The following is an 18,934-nucleotide window of genomic DNA, read 5'->3' as shown; positions in this document are numbered from 1 at the left end:
AACCATGGTAAAAGTACCAATAGTCAGGAAACGTATCAAGCTCTTCAAACGAAGAGAATCTTCAACTTATGAACTTGATGACTTGGATATGAGCCATCTACTTGAAGACAAGCAGGAAGAAAAAGACTTAGAAAATGAAGATGAAGATATATCAGAAGAAGACCCTCCTTAAACTTGTAATCTTGTGAAATGGCACATGTCGGAGAATGTGTAGGTTAGGAGGGGGTGAATGTCAAAGAGTTTATTGTTCATAATATAAATCATGGGATTTTTATGAACACAGAAGAACTTTACTAGGATTTATATGAGGAATTTGCATACATAATTCAGTCATTGTTACCCAAAAACCAACTTAGTTACATAAGTTCTTTTGTATTTAGCATACAATTTTCAGTTGTACCATGTATATTGATAAAAAAAATAAGTCTATGGGAACCTACAACTTGGTCAGCTGGAAGAAATAGACAGTCTGCAGGATAAATCAAATTAATTCAAGTGGAAAATATGGTTATAAATTATGAAAAATGCCAAAAGTCCACTAGGTTCATGGGGGACATGAAGTAATGAACCAAGGTGACCTAAGTAGGTCAAAAAGTAAAGTGGAATTGAGCAGGATGTAGCCCGCAATTTTCGGCGCAAAATGCGGGCCTGCACAACCTGGAGCATCTGGAGAAAACTGGGAGCTATGGTGCATGCTTTGGACCATGCAAATTGAAGATAAACTAGAGTTGAACATGAAGATACAAACAAGGAAGCTGAGAGCTCCTCTTACTCGTCTATTTGTTCTCACAAAAATGCATGGTATGATAGTCTATAAAAGGGGGGAAATTTGAGAGAAAATTATTCATCCTGCTCTTATGTATGTCTTCTCTCATTTTATTTACCTCATTCATGGTCCAATGAAGCCCGACTTGTACCCAAGTACTTGAGTGACTTTGGGGCAAGAAAAGGGGGAGGATTTTGAAGGTGTATGGCCTGTTATGGGCTTAAAAAACTAGTCATAAATAGGGCAGCCCACTATTCTTGTCCATTTTGATGAACAAACAAGTGATTCATGTGATTGAAATAGAAGAAATTTACCTCTTAACATCAGGGCTTTACCCATTAATGATTAGAGGAGCTTATTCATGAGTTTATGTACAATTTTTGAGCTTGATTATGGGCTGGAATTTTCTGTTTTAAAACATGGATGAAGTTAAAATTATGCTCCATCAATGCATTTCATGTGCTATTGGTCCATATCTTGAATGTACTTGAGTCTACCATCAAAATACTAGTTTCTTGGAGTTGTAATCCATCTATGTACATGAGTTAAAAGCCATTTGAACTTGCATTTGGATTAAAAATTTGAGAATTTCCTTTTATGTAATGGTTTATTTTTCCAAATGCATTTGATGTAATCAAGATAGTGACATTCATTCCATTCATATATGCTAAATACACAGAAAAAGCTTGATATCTTCTTCTTCAACCAAGTCATTTCTAAAACCCAAATCTTGTCAAACTCCATTCTTTTTCCATTCTCCAAACCTTGAATCCCATACTCTTCTTCTTCTCTAAGACTCGATGGTAGAACTTCAACCCTTAACACGACGACAAAGAGCCCTCGAGGTGTACTTTCAGCCCATGTATGGAGGATGGGGCTGAAAATGGACTAGGACCAAAACTGGTACAAAATAGGTGGCTGTCTAGATGCAGACTGTAGCCCAAAACAGATGTCATGGTTAAGTTCCAGCCAATACGGTCTCCTTGAGGTGTGGAAATTCATCCAATATAGATGCTAGGTGCCAAGAGGCTTCCTCTATTGGTAGGCCTTGCCATTTGATTAGGTATTCATGTATGGAACGGTTGCGGAGTTTCTTTTCACGTTGCCCAATGACCCCTTCAGGAATGTACTGAATAAGGCCCTCCTCATCTATGGGTGGTAGCTCCTCTACATGATCTTTGGGAGTGCCAATGAAAGGTTTCAATTGGCTCACATGGAAGACATCATGGATCTTAGTAGTGGGAGGGAGTTGGAGATGGTAAGCCAAGTCCCCAACCTTCTTAATGATTTTGTAGGGCCCATAGTAACGATGTGCCAACTTGTTGCAAGAATCGTCCTTTAGTGTGGCCTAACCGGACTTGGGGACCTTGAGGAGTACCAATTAACCCTCTTGAAAGTCAAGGGGTCTTCTTTTTGCATCAGCATGGATCTTCATGTGCTCTTGAGCCCTTTTGAGGTTTACCTTGCATTGTTGAAGTAAAGCTTGCATGCGGCCCAACTCTTCTTTTCCAAGGGGATTGAGCTTTTCATTGAAGATCATAGTAGGAAGGGGCACCCGATAACCATAAAATGCTTCGAAGGGAGAGACTCCAATGCTCAAATGAGTGGAGTTGTTGTAAGAAAAAAGTGCAGCCATACGTTCCAAGAATTCTGCACATCATGACAAAAATGTCGCAAATAAGTTTCAAGCCATTTATTGACTCTCTCGGTCTGCCCATCCGTTTGGGAATGATAGTAGGATGTGGACGGAGCCAATTTGGTCCCCATGGAGGTAAAAATTGTCTGCCAAAACTGACTCATAAATTTGGTGTCCCAATCATGTACTATGACTTGGGGTAAGCCATGAAACTTAAAAACATGCTCCATAAACTGAGTGGCAACTTGAGATGCTATAAACTGGGATTTTGTAGGGATGAAATGGGTTGCTTTAGTGAGTTAGTCAACTATCACATATATGCTATTCCAACCCTTCTTGGTTGTAGGTAAACCATTGATGAAATCCATGGCAATGTGGGTCCATTTTCCTTCGGGGATAGGTAAAGGCTGCAAAAATCCACCCAGTTTAAGAGTGCTATCTTTATTTTGTTGGTAAGGCACACATCTAGACACAAAGTCTTTAATATCCCTCCATAGGCCTTTCCAATGGAAGCTTTTCAAAACTCAGTTATCTGTTTTGAAGACTCCTAAGTGGCCAGCAATCGGTGAAGAATACATCTCTTCAAGGATCCTTTGGGTGAAGGGAGAGGCATGGGGAATCACAATATGGCCATGGATCCAAATGAGGCCATTGTGGAGCTGATATTGGGAATTGTCATCCATGGCACCTTGCTGTAATTTCTGGAAAAGAGGGCCGAATTCAGCATCAAGCAAGTATGCCTCTTGGAGCTCTTCAATCCAATCATGGTGGAGTTCAATGATGGATGAAGCCTTGCATGCCTACATGTGAGAGAGTTCATCAGCCACTACATTGTCCTTGTCCAGGTGTTGGTAATCTCAAAGTCATAGTTTTGTAGGGTAGCCACCCATCTATGTTGTTTGGGAGTGAGGTTGGGCTGAGTCAAGAAGTATTTGAGCACACGGTGGTCACTTTTCACCTTAAATCTGCTACCACACAAGTAGTGATGCCACTTTTTGATAGCATGAATGACTGCCAACATCTCCTGATCATATACATGTAACTCTCTCTCTTTATCATCCAATTTTCGGCTCTCAAATGCTATTACCCCGTGTTCTTGCAGCAAGACTGCACCAATACCCCGTCCACTAGCATCACACTGGATGATAAAATCCTTTGAAAAGTTGGGGCATACGTGGATGGGGGACTGAAATGAGCAAGTCTTTCAGCTGCTGAAAACTGCTGTCAGCCAATTCATCCCATAGGAAAGCCTTTTTTTAAAAACTTTTCTGTTAATGGGTCTACAATTATGGCATAATGGTGAATAAATCTCCGATAAAAAGAGGAGAGGCCAATAAAACCACACAAGGAGGTAGTGGTAGTGGGGTGGGTCACTCCCGAACACATTGCACTTTCTTAGGATCAACTTGGATGCCTTTTCCACTAACAATGTATCCTAAGTACTCAACCTCTGTTTGCATGAAGACACACTTGCTTTCTTTGGCAAATAGCCGGTGCTCTCTCAGTACATCAAAAATTTGCCTGACATGCTTCAGATGATCATGCAGTGACTTGCTGTAAATGAGTATATTATCAAAGAATACCAACACAAACTGGAAAAGCCATGGCTGCAATATTTTGTTAATTAAGCTCTGAAATGTGGTGGGTGCATTAGTGAGCCCAAATGGCATGACAAGGAAATGGTACAAGCCACGGTCAGTCCGAAAGGCTGTTTTGACTTCATCACCCACCCTCATTCTGATTTGTTGGTAATTGGATCGCAAATCAATCTTGGTGAAGTAGTGTGCTCCCTTGAGATCATCAAGCAAGTCATCAATTCGAGGGATGGGGTATCTATTTTTGACGGTGATCTTATTGAGATCACGGTAGTCAATGCACAACCGGAAAGATCCGTCCTTTTTCTTAACCAATAGAACCGGGGAGGCATAAGGGGAAGAGCTAGGCTCTATGAATCCCATCTCAGTGAGTTCCTTGACTTGCTTTGCTACTTCCTCTCATTCACATTTAGAGAGTCGATATGGGGGTTTATTGATGGGCTTGGCATGGGGCTTCAAGTCAATCGGGTGATCCACCGATCTCTGAGGGGGAACGGTATAGTGGGGGGCTGAAATAGGTCCTCATATTCAGCCAAAAGCGCTTTTAGTGCTGCATTTTACTTCCCCAAGGTGTGTTGTTCATTATTATCCTTATGCAAATGCAAGACAAAGATTTGGGAGCGTTTCTTGAATTATTTTTTGAGTTGTCTTGCTATTATAAGCTGAAAATCTGCATTTTCTTTGATTCTCTCCAAGCTTGCTGCCACTATCTATGAGGATGTATACACTCTTGCCAACAATGTTACCATGCACTCGTAGGGTGTTCGGGCTCCTAGAGCCGTTCCATGCATCCATGGAGATCGAGCAAGCTGATATAGTGGTGAATGAGGGGTGCCAAGGGTCATTCCCAAGCATGTCATCAATGGGGCAGCCACCACCGAGGTCAAAAGGGAACCCGTCCGGTGAGTCATAAAACTGATCGGTATCAATATCCTCCTCACATTCAGCATTTTCTGTAAGTGTCATCATTGGAGAGTTGTCATGCAAGTCCTCTTCTAACTTGTCACTATCTTCTAGCACATACATGCTATTAAACTTGACAATGGCGTTCTTAAAGGAGCATTTGGATGCATGAACAGTCATGTACTTATCCCCGCATTTAAAGCACAAGCCTTTGGCTTTTCTATCCTTGACCACTTCAGGAGGAATGAATTTTTGACCATTAGGGCTGAAGCCATTCCTTGTCTTATTTTCAGCATACTTTGGGTCACTTTTGGAGGGTGGTACTATCCCAGAATTGCCATATTTCCTTTCAGCATTAAAAGTGGGGTAAGTAGGAATTTTGGGGCTACCATTTCCTGCATTGTTGATGCAATAATTATTAGCATATGGGGGTTGCCTAATAGGGTATCTCTATTGTCCTGCAATGGGCTGCATGCCCTCATTGCGGTAGTATTTTTTACCATAGCGTTCAGCCAATTCTATGGCTGCCAATAGGGTGGTTGGCTTTTGAGCCATTACATCAGTTGAGAGATGCGCATCTAGCCCATAAATGTATTTATGCAATTTGGCCTCATCACTGACTACCTCAACATACATGGATAGGTTCATAAATTGATTGGTGTACTCCCTCCCGATGAGATTTCACTTATCAAACTGATACCATTGTCTAGCCAAGCATTCTTTTTCCACCGGGGAGACAAAAACTTGGATTATATGCATCTTGAACTCTTCCGAATTACGAAACTGCTGATTTTCTCTTTGAACGAATCTCTACCATGTGTGGGCAAAACCTTTTAAATGAAGGGAGGTAAAAATGATCTTTGCCTCATCGATACAGGGGTAGATGAGAAAATAGGCTTCCAATTTAGAGGTCCATTCCTCTAGTTCAGCTGGGGATGAGGACTGCCCATTGAATTTAGTAAACACAATCTTGTCACGCAGCTCATTTGGGCCTTGCTGCCCATGAATGCCATGTGCTACATGCTGCCCATACATGCCTTGTTGTCCAATCCCCGGCTGTCCAAAATTTCCATGGGGGCCATGCTGCCCTTGCATTACATGAGTACCAAATTTCCCATTAGGACCTTGCTGACCAAAATGTCCATGCTGCCCATTACCATATGCATGTTGCCCATTGCCATATGCATGCTGCCAATTGCCATGTGCATGTTGCCCATTGCCATGTGCATGTTGCCCATTGTCATGTGCATGCTGCCCATTGCCATATGCATGCTGCCCATGCACTCTGTGCATTCCATGCTTCCCAAGATTTGCATTGGAGCCATTCCCTTGAGTGTGCAAGTAGCTTCCGTTACAGGGGAGTTGGGGTGCAATGATGGGCTTGAAGGATTTGTAACGGGGGAGGGAAGGAGGGGTTCATCATGTCGAGTGGAGGGCTCACCTGTCTCATAAGTGCTATGGGGAATGCCATGGGTACCATCGAGACCTTGTGGGCTATGCCTGGTCTCCAATGGGAGGGGGGGTTTAGCCTCACGGGGAGGGACATACTCCTTGGGTCGATCTAAGGGGGGCAATGGTAGGGATGAGGGCGCCCATGCGCTCTATGAGTAGGTCCATTTTGGCCATCATCTCAGAATGACAATGATCTTGGCGGGTTTCCATCTCCCTATGGTGTTGCTCCATCTCTCGATGTCGTTCAGCATGATGGGTCTCATGTTGGCATAAGGTTTGGTTGAGCAGAGATAAACAATCTATCTCGGGGGCACCCTCTTCAAACATGTCTTCACGATCCTCCTGGCTGAGCTAGGATCGTTCATTGAGGCATGGGAGTCCCTTATTTCACGCTGAAATTCATCCTGGGCCTTTGCTTTATCCTTGTGGCCTGCCATCCCAAGTGCAGTCCACCAGACCCCTTGTTACAAAAATGACGATATCTTGAGCTAGGGAACTCCGATCACCAAAATTTTTGATTCAAATGAAAGCTCTCGATCCCTCTACGAGGGTATGCAAAAATATCTCTGACAGTAAATGATCAGGGCTTTACTGTAATTACTTTTTGTGGGCTGACTGTGTAGCACTGCTGCCTGTCCCACAGTACCTCTGGGCACAAAACTGAGTGTATCTCCCAAACCGTAGGGCGGAATGGGGAGGTTTTTAGTTCAGATCGAAGGGAAAGATGCCCTCTTCGAATCAAGATATAGAGCCCCACTCAATCACAAAGAAACCTTTGCTGTAATAAACTTTTACGGGCTGAGTGTGTAGGACTGTTGCTTGTCCCACAGTACCTTTGAGCACAAAACTGAGTGTATCTCCCAAACCGTAAGGCGGAATGGGGAGTTTTTAGTTCAGATCAAAGGGGAAGATTCCCTCTTCGAATCAAGCTATAGAGCCCGTACTCAATCACACAAGAAGGTTTTGCTTTAATCAACTTTTGCGGGGTGACTGTGTAGGACTGGCTATCTGCAATACCCTTCAAAGACTCCCTCAAGGAGCATGCCTTATCCCAATGGTGAGGGTCTTATCCCAGACATCTAGGACCTCAACAGTGGTCAATACTAGCTATCTGTTATACCCTTCAAAGAATCCCTCAAGGAGCATGCCTTATCCCAATGATGAGGGTCTTATCCCAGTCATCAAGGAGCATGCCTTATCCCAATGGTGAGGGTCTTATCCTAGATATCCAAGGCCTCAATAGTGGCTCTCAATGCCACATAAAGCCATACATCCTTTGCATCCATAGGTCATTGCTAAGACCATTTCCATAATTGCATACCCTGCCCTTCTTGCATTGCATCCACCATACATTAGCAAGTGGTTCGTGATATTACCAATGCATGTACGGGCTTGTAGACTCAAATGATCAGGGTTCAGACTATTCCATCAAATGTACTTGCACCTGCAATAATTTTTTGGGCTCTGGATCAACGAGAGGTGGGCAAAGTTTCCCCCGGCCCAGGTTGTGCACCCCATCAGGGTCTTTGATGGCAAGGGGGGTCACCCCTCTTTTGTCTTGCCACCTCGCCTGGCATCGGGCTTTTTCTCACCCAGAATATACATGGCAAAAATTTATTAAGTAAACACCTAGCATGAGATGCATTTCTGGAATCAAAATTTTGGGCTTTTCATGAAGTGCATGGAATTGGAATGGGGAATATGGATAGAGAGCTTACTGGCAGTGACTCACTGCCTACTCACCCTTATACAATGGATTTTTTAAATCACTTCTTGGCTCAGCCAATTCACAAGAAGCCAAACGGGTTATGGGTAAGCAAAAATATAGTCACAATGAAGCTTCAGCATGAGTAAAATCCATTTCAGTGCCATAAGATCAAAGAGAAATGACTGGGATTAATATTCAGCATGCATTCAATGTCTGGGACTCCTATTATCTACTTGGACTCATACATTCTCTCAAACAAGTGGATGGGATTCAACAAGAGGCTTAAATGGAGAGAATGAGAGCCAAGAATCGGTTACCTTGAGTCTTTTGGAGAAGAAGGCAGCCACTAATGCCACCTCAGTCCTTCATGAGAGCTCCACTTTGATCCCACATGCTCCATAGCTCCAAAATGGTTGTGCTCTGTCAAAAAAAGGTGAAGTCAAGGCAGGATGGCTCAAGACCTTCCCATAAAGAGTTCTTGCTGAAATTGAAGTTCTACTCCATAGCCATGGCTGCCCACAAGTGTATGCCTTCAAATCTTGCTTGTAATCTTCTTCCCGTGCTTCTTGATGACTGAAATCTTGAGCTAGGCTTGAAGAGGGACTCCCGGGGACCAAGAAAAGACCAAAATCTTCAAGATTTTTGAGCTTGATAAGGGGAGTCCAAGAGCTGAGGAAGATGCCTCTAATGTTGCCCAAGAAGGTTGCCAAGAGCCAAGAGTGAGGTCAGGAAGGAGAGGAGGGCTGGGGGGGCTGTCCACAGCAGGCCAAGAAGCAGCCTGTTTTTTGCACCACAAATTTCAAGGTTGCTCCTGGGGCTACAAGCCAGGGTAGATCAAGCTTATTGCTGCTCTATATGCTGCTCCAGCTGAAGGGAAGGCATTGGGATTAACCATTCTTACTCGGGAAGAGGGGGGAAGCAAGATTTCTGAGGTTCTTGGGTTGGAGCTTCCATGGCAGCTTGGGAAAAGGAGGAGAGAGAATGTCTTCTTGAAAAGTAACTGAGTTTTTGGCCTTCTCTAACTGTACTTTTGCCCAAAACCCTAAAAAAACTTGCATGAAAATTGTGACGACTTGTCAAATTTGTCTGCTCGCCTCCAGATTTGTCCATGGTTCTTGGGAAAGCTCCAAGAAAGGCTGCCATAGTCTTCAAGAGGGGTGTCAGCCTGCCTGAGTACTCCTGTGTACCTATGAAAGAGATGTAGCTAGAGTTTTCTAACTGTGGGAAAGTGTGAGAGCCCTATATCTATGGGAAAATAGAAGGATCAAGGACAAAGCTCTGATACCACTTGTAATGAAAGAGACCTAACTATCCTAACTAAGGGGAAGGAGAGAGAGAAGGGCTGCAGAAGAAGAGGGAGAGGAGAGAGAAAGGCCAGAAGAAGAGAGAGAAAGAGGAAGAAAGGAAGAAAAAGAGAAGGAAGAAGAAGAAGCCATGGAAGCTTGAGAAGGTGAAAAGAGAGTTTCTTGATAATTTTTGTCATGCCTAAAAATACTCTCTTACACCTTATATACCGTCAGTGTGACTAGTAATCTTCCATCCCATGTTCCCGTGATCCTCGTTCATTACACTACTAATCTAGCCTTGTATCCCGGTATGTAATATTTCCGCGTACCCCGTACCGCAAATATTAACTTCCCGCACGCCGTGTAAACCCTGTGCAAGAGTATTTCCCTACTTCGTGATTATTGGTAACCTAATCCACACCCTGCACGCTCGAAAATGAGGTCCCACGTCAAGAATTAAAGGCCGGGGTTGAGGACCGAAAAACCGCAAGGGAACAACCGCTTGGGAAGGGCAATAGGATAAATACAAGGCAATTTTTTTTTACTATTATCCCTTCCCCCAGCCGATGCATGGCTGGAGGAGAGGGAGTGGGAGGGGAATGGCCAAGAAGGAGTGAAGTGGGGGACTGCATGAGGGGAGTCCTCCACGTGTGTGGAGGCCCTCTTCCTCACCCCCATGCCTATATAAACACCCCCCATCAAGGGGGTGTGGTAGGGAGAGGAACTGTGGGAGAGAGCTTGAAGGAGAGGATGGCTGTGATAGAGAGCTTGAAGGGGAGGTCGCCGTGCTGGTCGCCGAGCAGGAGGAGGTCGCCCAGTCCGCCGCTAGCTGCCGGTCCGCCAGCCACCGCCACGAACCGCCATCGCTGCCTCCCTGACCCCGGCCATCTCAGGCTGCCTCGCCACGTTGGATCACCCCCCCACGTGTTTCTGTGGAAGCTCAGAAGCTTCTTAGAAGCTTCTTTAGAAGCTTCTAAGAGGGGGCCTCCTTAAGCCCCCTTCCCACCACATTTCCAAGAAGACCTCTTGATACCCCTCCCCGGAACATTGAAGAGGGGACGGTGAAGCCATAAAGTCCCTGCAAGAACCATCGAAAAGGCTCTCGCAAAAAGATTTTTAAACCGCAAGCCGTCCGAGATTAATTTCCGTGCCGATTCGAGTTTTCTTGAGAGACTCCTAAAGCCTTTGCCGCAAGTACCATCCCGAAAAGGAATCTTCCGCATACAAGGATAAAGGCAAAGGTCGGAAGGCCGCATTCCGAGGCCAGTCACTTCGTAGACCGCAAGGGCAAATCATAAGTCGAATCCACGTCTACAATGGCCCCAAAAAGATCACAAGGAGCGATCGCGGGAGGCTCATCTTCGAATGTACAAGTGGACATCTCCCCGAGCCCTCAAGTCCAGGTTCCTTCGAGTTATTCTCGCATGATTAGGCGCGCTTAGCTCATAAAAGGAATTGTATTTTTACGCTTAATTTTAATGCATACGGAAATTGGAAAGAAATACATTTGATAAAGCATCTCTTGAACATTAGGCAAGATTGAAATATGTCATGAATTTGAACGAGTTATCCACCTTAGAAGGCTAGTTGCATGTAGTTTTCGTACCTTATCCAAGTAATGAGTCTAAACTTAGGCAAAGAAATGGAATTTATAAGTGCATTCTCTTTTGTCCTAGACATGGTAGGAATAAGCGTGTGCCGCATGTTAGGCAACATCCTTCTCGTAATGATTTCATGAGGAAAGGTTAGCACCATAAAGTATTATCCGAAAAGAAATAATAGAGTACGAAAATGATCGTATGGACTAAGTTAACATTAGCTTTAGTTGGTATAAACTTCGTTAACTACATTATAGCTAAGGGAATGTTGCATAATCATCATGCGATAACGTCATTCATCAGAAGCCGCATTTAGAAAAGGTTGCATGGTTCGTCAAAGCATAAGATTCGGGAGTATAGACTATAAGGTTGTAAGCATGATTAATTGATGTAAATCCTAGTATGTCTTAGGAAAAGTTAACTTCCAGATTATCATGCGGTTTTTGCTACACCAGGGAAAGATAAAGTTATCATGAACCATGTGATGCGTAGAAGCAATAAATCGCATGTTTACGCGTATTGGTAATTATTATTCTCCGTTGGATTTAGTTATTACCTTTAGAAGGATCATCCTTGTCGCAAGACAAGCCTAATTGAGTTGACTAAAGTAATCCAAACCACAAAGATTCGTATGGGCATGATTGAGTCGATATGATAGGAATCCCAAATGTTAACTAGGGTAATTCGACCTAGTTTACACTGGTTGCCAAGACAAAAACCACAAATCTAAAGATCTTACGAAATGTCGAAGCAATTGGATGTTCATGCATGAAATGATCTAAGGTTTTATCCCAAGGGATCATTCAAAATGATGAAACTCCGACGGAGTTGCCTATTTCTAGGACCATGGCCAACATAACTAGGAATGGTTTGGAGGATACCCTAAAACCCTGTTACTCGGCTGGAGGTAAATTCCGTGACCGGAAAACGCTAAACAATGGGTAGAATAATCTCGTGGAATAGATGCAATACATGTGCAAAAAGCTGCAACTTTGTATAAACTTGAGATTTGCCCACAAGAGAGTTTTTGTCATCTCTCGAAACGAGGTTGGCAAGTTATTGAAAGAATTTAACTTACAAGAGGATGAGTAATCATCATGTTACTCACTTTTCTTGGGGAATAACTGCCAAGGAAAAGGAAAGGTTAGGTGTTTGCCTTGAAGCAAATGACCAGACAATAAACTAAAGCGACATGGTCGCTGGAACCTACCACAACAAAACCTAAAGTATTGGTAGGGAATGACCCTAACCCAAGAATGATAGGAATTTTGCCAAGTTGCAATTGATTCCGGATCGAATGCGGGTTGCATTCGGGGAAAAGGAGTCACTCCTTAACAGTTTGCCAGCTAAACGACCACTGGAAATTGATTGTGCTTGTAACAGTTTAGAAAGCACTGTTTGCAATGTTTGCTTAATGAACTAAAGGATGAAAATACATCTAAATACTTCAGGTTGAAGGCCTGAAGGGAGAGGCAGCTTCAGTTACCCCCGACTGCCTGCCTAACCCTAACCAAGGGGGTTGTTAGCCGCGCCGAGAACGTGGACCGAACCCGCCGTGAGAGGTCTCTCCGTTGAGTTCTGCTTGGAGCAGGAGGACGCTTGGGTGCCAGGGGGGGCTCTGGCTGTAAATCCCTCGCCTTCCGGGCCCTGCACAAGAGGCTAACGTGACTCGGGGTTGGATCTCGAGGCCCGCATACTAGTCTACGGGCGGAAACTTGGATTAGTGATCCCTGGTGGATTACTGGATAGCCTTCGGCGGATTATGAATACGCCTACGGGCGGGAACTCCTTGTATTGCAAAGATAGAAGGATAAAATGATAATAAAGAAGTTGTTTGGCATTGTTTTCTTTATGTCCTGTGATAAGATTACGTGAAGGAACCAGTGCTTAACAGGGTTAATCAAGGAAGCTGTTTGTTATATGTCAAACTAATGTGGTAGGTAATTACATAACTAAAACAAGCCGAGGAAAGTGCGGAGGATGGACCATGGGTCCGTCCTACGGATGGGTGGTCCGGGTTAGCCGGGAACTTTTCTCAAAGCATTCGACGAACAGAAGGACGATCGACATCACCGAAACAAGTAATGAGAACGATGACTCGGAATTACCGATTACCCGATTCAAGCTGTTTTAGGGGAACGGAATGGGACTATGCCTTTTGGCAGAGAGGTTGAGCCTTGCATCCCTCTCGTTTCCCATTCTCCTTGAACCAAGTGCAGCATGAATCCGCTTCAGACCTGGCGTTTCTGCGTAAAGTAGTTCGATCAGGTCTGACGCTAGTCGCTGTTAGTAAAATGACCAAACAATTCCAGTCGATCCTAGTGGGAACGGCCAGGACGCTTCCGTTACGTGGCAGACGTGGAAAGTCCTAGATTGCAAAACCCGCAACATTCCGTGGGAGTGCCGGGTGGAGTTTTCTAGACAACCTTTCCGATGGACTGCTAAGAGAGTCCTAGAGGATTCTAGTGGACACGTTACAGTTGGTATCAGAGCCGACTTACAATGGAATTGTTTTCATAAGATTTCATTAGAAGAGAAGTAAAGAAATTGTTCCTGTCCAAACATTTTCTCATCTTCAATACTGTCTTGCAGAATTACGAGGCGTGGAATAAGTTTTTGGTGTTCCGGATCATGTTCATGACTGCGATGCATTCTCCGCATTATAGGCAGAGAATTGAAATGATGAACATCTTGGAGCAGATTTATAATCCATCACCTCTATATATAGAGCGAAGATGGACTGGGTCTTTAGGAATCTACTACATAGCTGCCCACCGGTTTGCTTATCTACAGACCAACCTGAAAAGGATCAAGTGGTTGGAAGACTTGAAAGTCGTGAAGTTGTTCATTTTTGTGGAAGCTCACGTGAATTCAACTTTGCATATTCGGGGTCGGAGGGTTGAATTAAACTCATATGTTTATGAGGAAGTAACCCGTGTAATTCCAGCTGATAGAATTAAGGTATTGGGCCGCCATGGGAAGTATGGATTCCAGCGGAAAGGATATCCCGAACTTCCAATGAATTATCGATTCCTAAAGATACATGACCCAAAACCCTACTATTACACAGTTCCTGTAGACAAATCCAATACTATGTTGTTCTCCCCAAACTAAATGTAATGATTGGACTATCCTCACTCGAGATGTTGTATGGGGCTACGCTACATAAATATAAATAAGGACTTCTTTTATCACTATCCGATTGTGCATCAAAGTCGTTGCAAAAAGTTAAGTAGCTTCATGAGTTACGAAATAGTTGAACTAAAGATAACTAATGTCAATTATTATATAATAATGTTAAGAAAACTTTTACTCAGGCGCAACCCCAGGTACAAGTTCCAAATTCGCCCCCTACAGCAAGTACGACTGTGATCCAGGAGAAGAAGTTCCTCCTCAAACAGATTAAGCCACCCGAGTTTGACGGGAGAGGCAGATTCGTCCAGTCAGACGCTGAGATTTGGATTGAATCTATGGAGGACTACTTCGAAGCCGCTGGCACTGCACCCACCAATCAAGCCATGCTCGCCAAATTAAAACTCACCGGTGAAGCTAGACTATGGTGGAAACAATGGTGCAGGGATCAAGGGATTTCAGAGGGGTCCGTTACTTGGGAGAAGTTAAAGCAAGCCGTGCAAGGGAGATATTTGCCGCCCGCATATCGTACTCAAAAAATGAATGAGTTTTATGAGCTAAAACAGTTAGGACTCACGCTTGACGCATACTACTCTAAGTTTGTCTCACTCTTAAAGTATGCGCCACGAATGGACACGACACAGCAGGTGTCCAAATTTTGCGCAGGCTTAAATCCACCTGTAAATACCCGTCTCGAATCTATGCGACCATCAGATCTTCAGGATGCACTCATTCGAGCGGCACCTATAATTCAGGAAGTGCAAGCTAAACCAAGGGGTATTAAGAATTGGTCTCATAGTGACCCAAGCAAAGGAGCATTCAGACCTCAGGTTAAGAGAGTTCAAGGCCACAATCAGGGACAAAGGAAGAAAGCAAGGACAAATAACGTCAACAACTTTGTTCCTACTCACAGTAATGGCCGAAACCTCCGATGTTTCCACTGCAACGAACTTGGTCACTTCAGAAGGGAATGTCCCAAGCTTAGCGAGGGACACCGTCAAGGTGCTGGCCGCGGGCAGGGAGCCGCCGCCCATGGAAGGGGAAGAGCTGCCTGCATTACCAATAGGCAAAGATGTAATGCAGAAGAAGAGGAAGACCCGACTATGGAAGCGGATTTCGAAAGAGCGACGGTCCATGCCACTCTACACAAGAAGGGGCCGAATCGCCAGTTCTCGGTAATTCAAACACCGTCGGACTATCAAGGTAAAGGTTTCAAAACCTTGATTGATTGTGGCAGTACACATTCCTTTATCTCACCAGCATGTGCTAAGAGATTAGGAATAGCCACAGTAGAAGCACCTACCCTACTTGTGGAATTGGAAAACGGTCGTGAGGTAACTTGTGCTAGGCAAACTGCTAAGGAGGAGTTCTATCTGGGAGGAAAGAAAACCTCAGTCAAATTCAGAGTCATGAACTTAGGCATCCATGAGTGTCTACTCGGGATGGATTGGCTTAAGCCCAATGACGCCCACATCCACTGTGGAAAGGGTCAAGTTTCCTTTCGAAACTCTGACACAGAGTTTGTTACGACTCAAGGTGAGGCAGGAGTGCCGAGAATCCAGCTAGCCAAGGTATCGCGGATCATAAAAGGGGTTAGGAAAGGATTACCTGTTTACTTGATCAAACTCAACAAGTTAGATCAAAAGCAAGAGTCTCATGAGGGACCCTCTTGGCTAAAGGAATATGCTGACGTATTCCCTGAGGAATTAACTGAACTTCCACCTCCAAGAGAAGTTGATCATGAAATAAGGCTAATACTTGGAGCTGCGCCAATTGCAAAGAGACCTTAGAGAATGTCTATTTCGGAAGCTATTGAGTTGAAGGAACAACTCAAGCAACTGTTAGATCAGGGCTACATCCGGCCTAGCAATTCACCATGGGGAGCTCCAGTCCTATTTCAGAGAAAGAAAGATGGGACACTTCGACTTTGTATTGATTACCGTGGGTTGAATCAATCAACAGTCAAGAACAAGTACCCTATTCCTAGAATAGATGAGCTTCTTGATCGCCTTCAAGGTGCAAAGATCTTCTCCAAAATTGATCTCAGATCAGGCTACTATCAAATCAGGATCAAGGATGAGGATATTCCAAAAACGGCCTTCAATACAAGATATGGGCACTTTGAATTCTTGGTTATGTCATTCGGACTTACAAATGCACCTGCCACTTTCAATAGGTTAATGCAGGATATTTTTAGGCCATATCTTGATGATTTCGTGCTTGTCTTCTTCGACGACATTTTAGTCTATTCTAAACAGGAAGAAGATCATGAGGCCCAACTACGGATTGTGTTGGAGACAATGAGGTCTCATAAGCTGTATGCAAAAATGAAGAAGTGTGCATTCTTCAAACGTCAGATTGAATATCTAGGATTCATAGTATCATCAAAAGGAATATCAGTGGATCCGGCCAAAGTCAGAGATGTGCTTGAATGGCCAATACCAGTATCGGTCAAAGAGATATGTAGTTTTCTTGGCTTGACAGGATGGTATAGGATCTTTATCAAAAACTATGCTTTGATTGCAGCACCTCTTACCGACTTACTAAAGAAGCAGACTTCCATTACATGGTCAACTCCCGAGCAAAATAGCTTCGACCAATTGAAGCAATGTTTGGTATCAGCGCCTATTCTAAAACTTCCTGACCTCAATAAAGAGTTCGAGGTAGTAACTGATGCCAGCATTCTTGCCTTGGGGTGTGTTCTTATGCAGGAAGGTCATCCAGTAGCATATTCTTCAAGGAAATTGAAGAGTCACGAAAAGAATTATGCCACTCATGATCTGGAGTTATTAGCCGTCATCCATGCTCTAAAGCTTTGGAGACACTACCTGTTGGGAAATAAGTTCACTCTAGTAACCGATCATAAGAGTCTCAAATGGATTTTTACCTAGAACGAGCTTAACATGAGGCAACGTCGATGGATTGAAGTATTGGAGGAATATGATTTTGAAATCAAGTATCGACCAGGGAAAGAGAATGTAGTTGCCGATGCACTCAGTCGCAAGGCATTCCTAAACTCCCTAATCTTGCAGAATCCATCAACGGCCAGATCTCTGGCTACAAAGGTATCCATGCCAAGCAACCCTATACTCGAATTGGCTAGAGAGGAAGCATGCCATGACTTGGCCTACCAAGCAATGATAAAAGAAATATGTACCAAGGATCAGAATCCGAAGTTACAGGCCAAGTATCATGAATTTTCTATTGACAATGGACTTGTTTATTACAGAACAAGGCTATGTATACCAGCAAGCCAGTCACTTAAGCTGAAGATATTGTGGGAAGCTCATGACTCCCCTTTCGCAGGACATCCTGGCTATGCAAAAACTCTTAATGTAGTTAGGAAAAGCTACCATTGGGACAGGTTCAAAGGTGACGTCCTCAAATATGTCAGTGAATGTTTATCTTGCCAACGTATCAAGGCTGAACATGTCATGATGCCAGGAAAATTACAACCACTTGACATTCCCCAAATGAAATGGGAATTCATCAGTATGGATTTTGTGGTGGGCTTACCCCAAGTCCAAGGAGGATACAACTCCATTATGGTTGTAGTTGACATGCTTACTAAGGTTGCACACCTGATTCCAGTAAAGACAAACTATAAAGCCTCCGACATTGCAAGAGTGTTTATCAAGGAAATATTCAAGCTACATGGGTTACCTAGAAGGATCATTAGCGATCGAGATTCTCTTTTCACTTCACACTTCTGGAGAGCTATCTTTGAAGCTATTGGAACTCAGCTCTGTTTTAGCACTGCCTACCATCCCCAAACAGATGGACAAACAGAGCGAGTAAATCAAATCATTGAGGATATGCTTAGGGCTTACTGCTGTCGAGAGCCAAAGAGATGGATTCAATACTTGCCGTTAGTAGAATTTGCTTACAATGCTTCTTACCAGCAGAGCATTCAAATGACGCCTTTTCAGGCATTGTATGGTCATGATTGTCGAAGTCCTCTAAATTTTTCAGATCCTACCCTAAGAGTGGAAGCTTCAAGACAAATGTTGGAGGACATGGATGACCAAATAAGGTCAATAAGACAAGACATACAAGCAGCCAAAGATAGACAAAAGGCATATGCGGATTTGAAGCGCCAAGAGAGGATCTTCGGAGAAGGAGACATGGTCTTCATTCGTGTACGGCTGAAAAAGAGTTCTTTATCTCTAGGTGAATGCAAGAAGCTAAGTCCAAGGTATTGTGGACCATATAAAATCCTCAAATGCCTAGGACCCAATGCTTATAAATTGCAACTTCCTGATAACCTAAAGGTTCACAATGTGTTCCATGTTAGTCTCTTAAAAAAATATGTACCCAACCCAAATCATGTACTTGATGACCAACAAATTGTAATGCCTAGTCAAGGAGTCCTTGAACTAAGGCCGGAAAAGATTTTAGATGTTAGGGAGAGACAGTTGAGATCTAGAACCTTGAGAGAATGCCTCGTCCAGTGGAAAGATTATCCCGAAGAGGATGCTACCTGGATGGATGAAAGCTCTCTCAATCTTCAATATCCCCAGTTTATCTCGAGATGAGGACATCTCGATTCTTCTAAGGGGGAGAGAATGTAATATTTCCGCGTACCCCGTACCGCAAATATTAACTTCCCGCACGCCGTGTAAACCCTGTGCAAGAGTATTTCCCTACTTCGTGATTATTGGTAACCTAATCCACACCCTGCACGCTCGAAAATGAGGTCCCACGTCAAGAATTAAAGGCCGGGGTTGAGGACCAAAAAACCGCAAGGGAACAACCGCTTGGGAAGGGCAATAGGATAAATACAAGGCAAATTTTTTTTACTATTATCCCTTCCCCCAGCCGATGCATGGCTGGAGGAGAGGGAGTGGGAGGGGAATGG

The sequence above is a fragment of the Lygodium microphyllum genome, chromosome 11, assembly GCF_053477565.2.
Source record: "Lygodium microphyllum isolate KBCC chromosome 11, Lygodium_microphyllum_v1.1.10, whole genome shotgun sequence".
In the NCBI taxonomy this organism is placed as follows: Eukaryota; Viridiplantae; Streptophyta; class Polypodiopsida; order Schizaeales; family Lygodiaceae; genus Lygodium; species Lygodium microphyllum.
The sequence above is the reverse complement of the archived record's forward strand: the minus strand, read 5'-3'. Positions refer to the sequence as shown.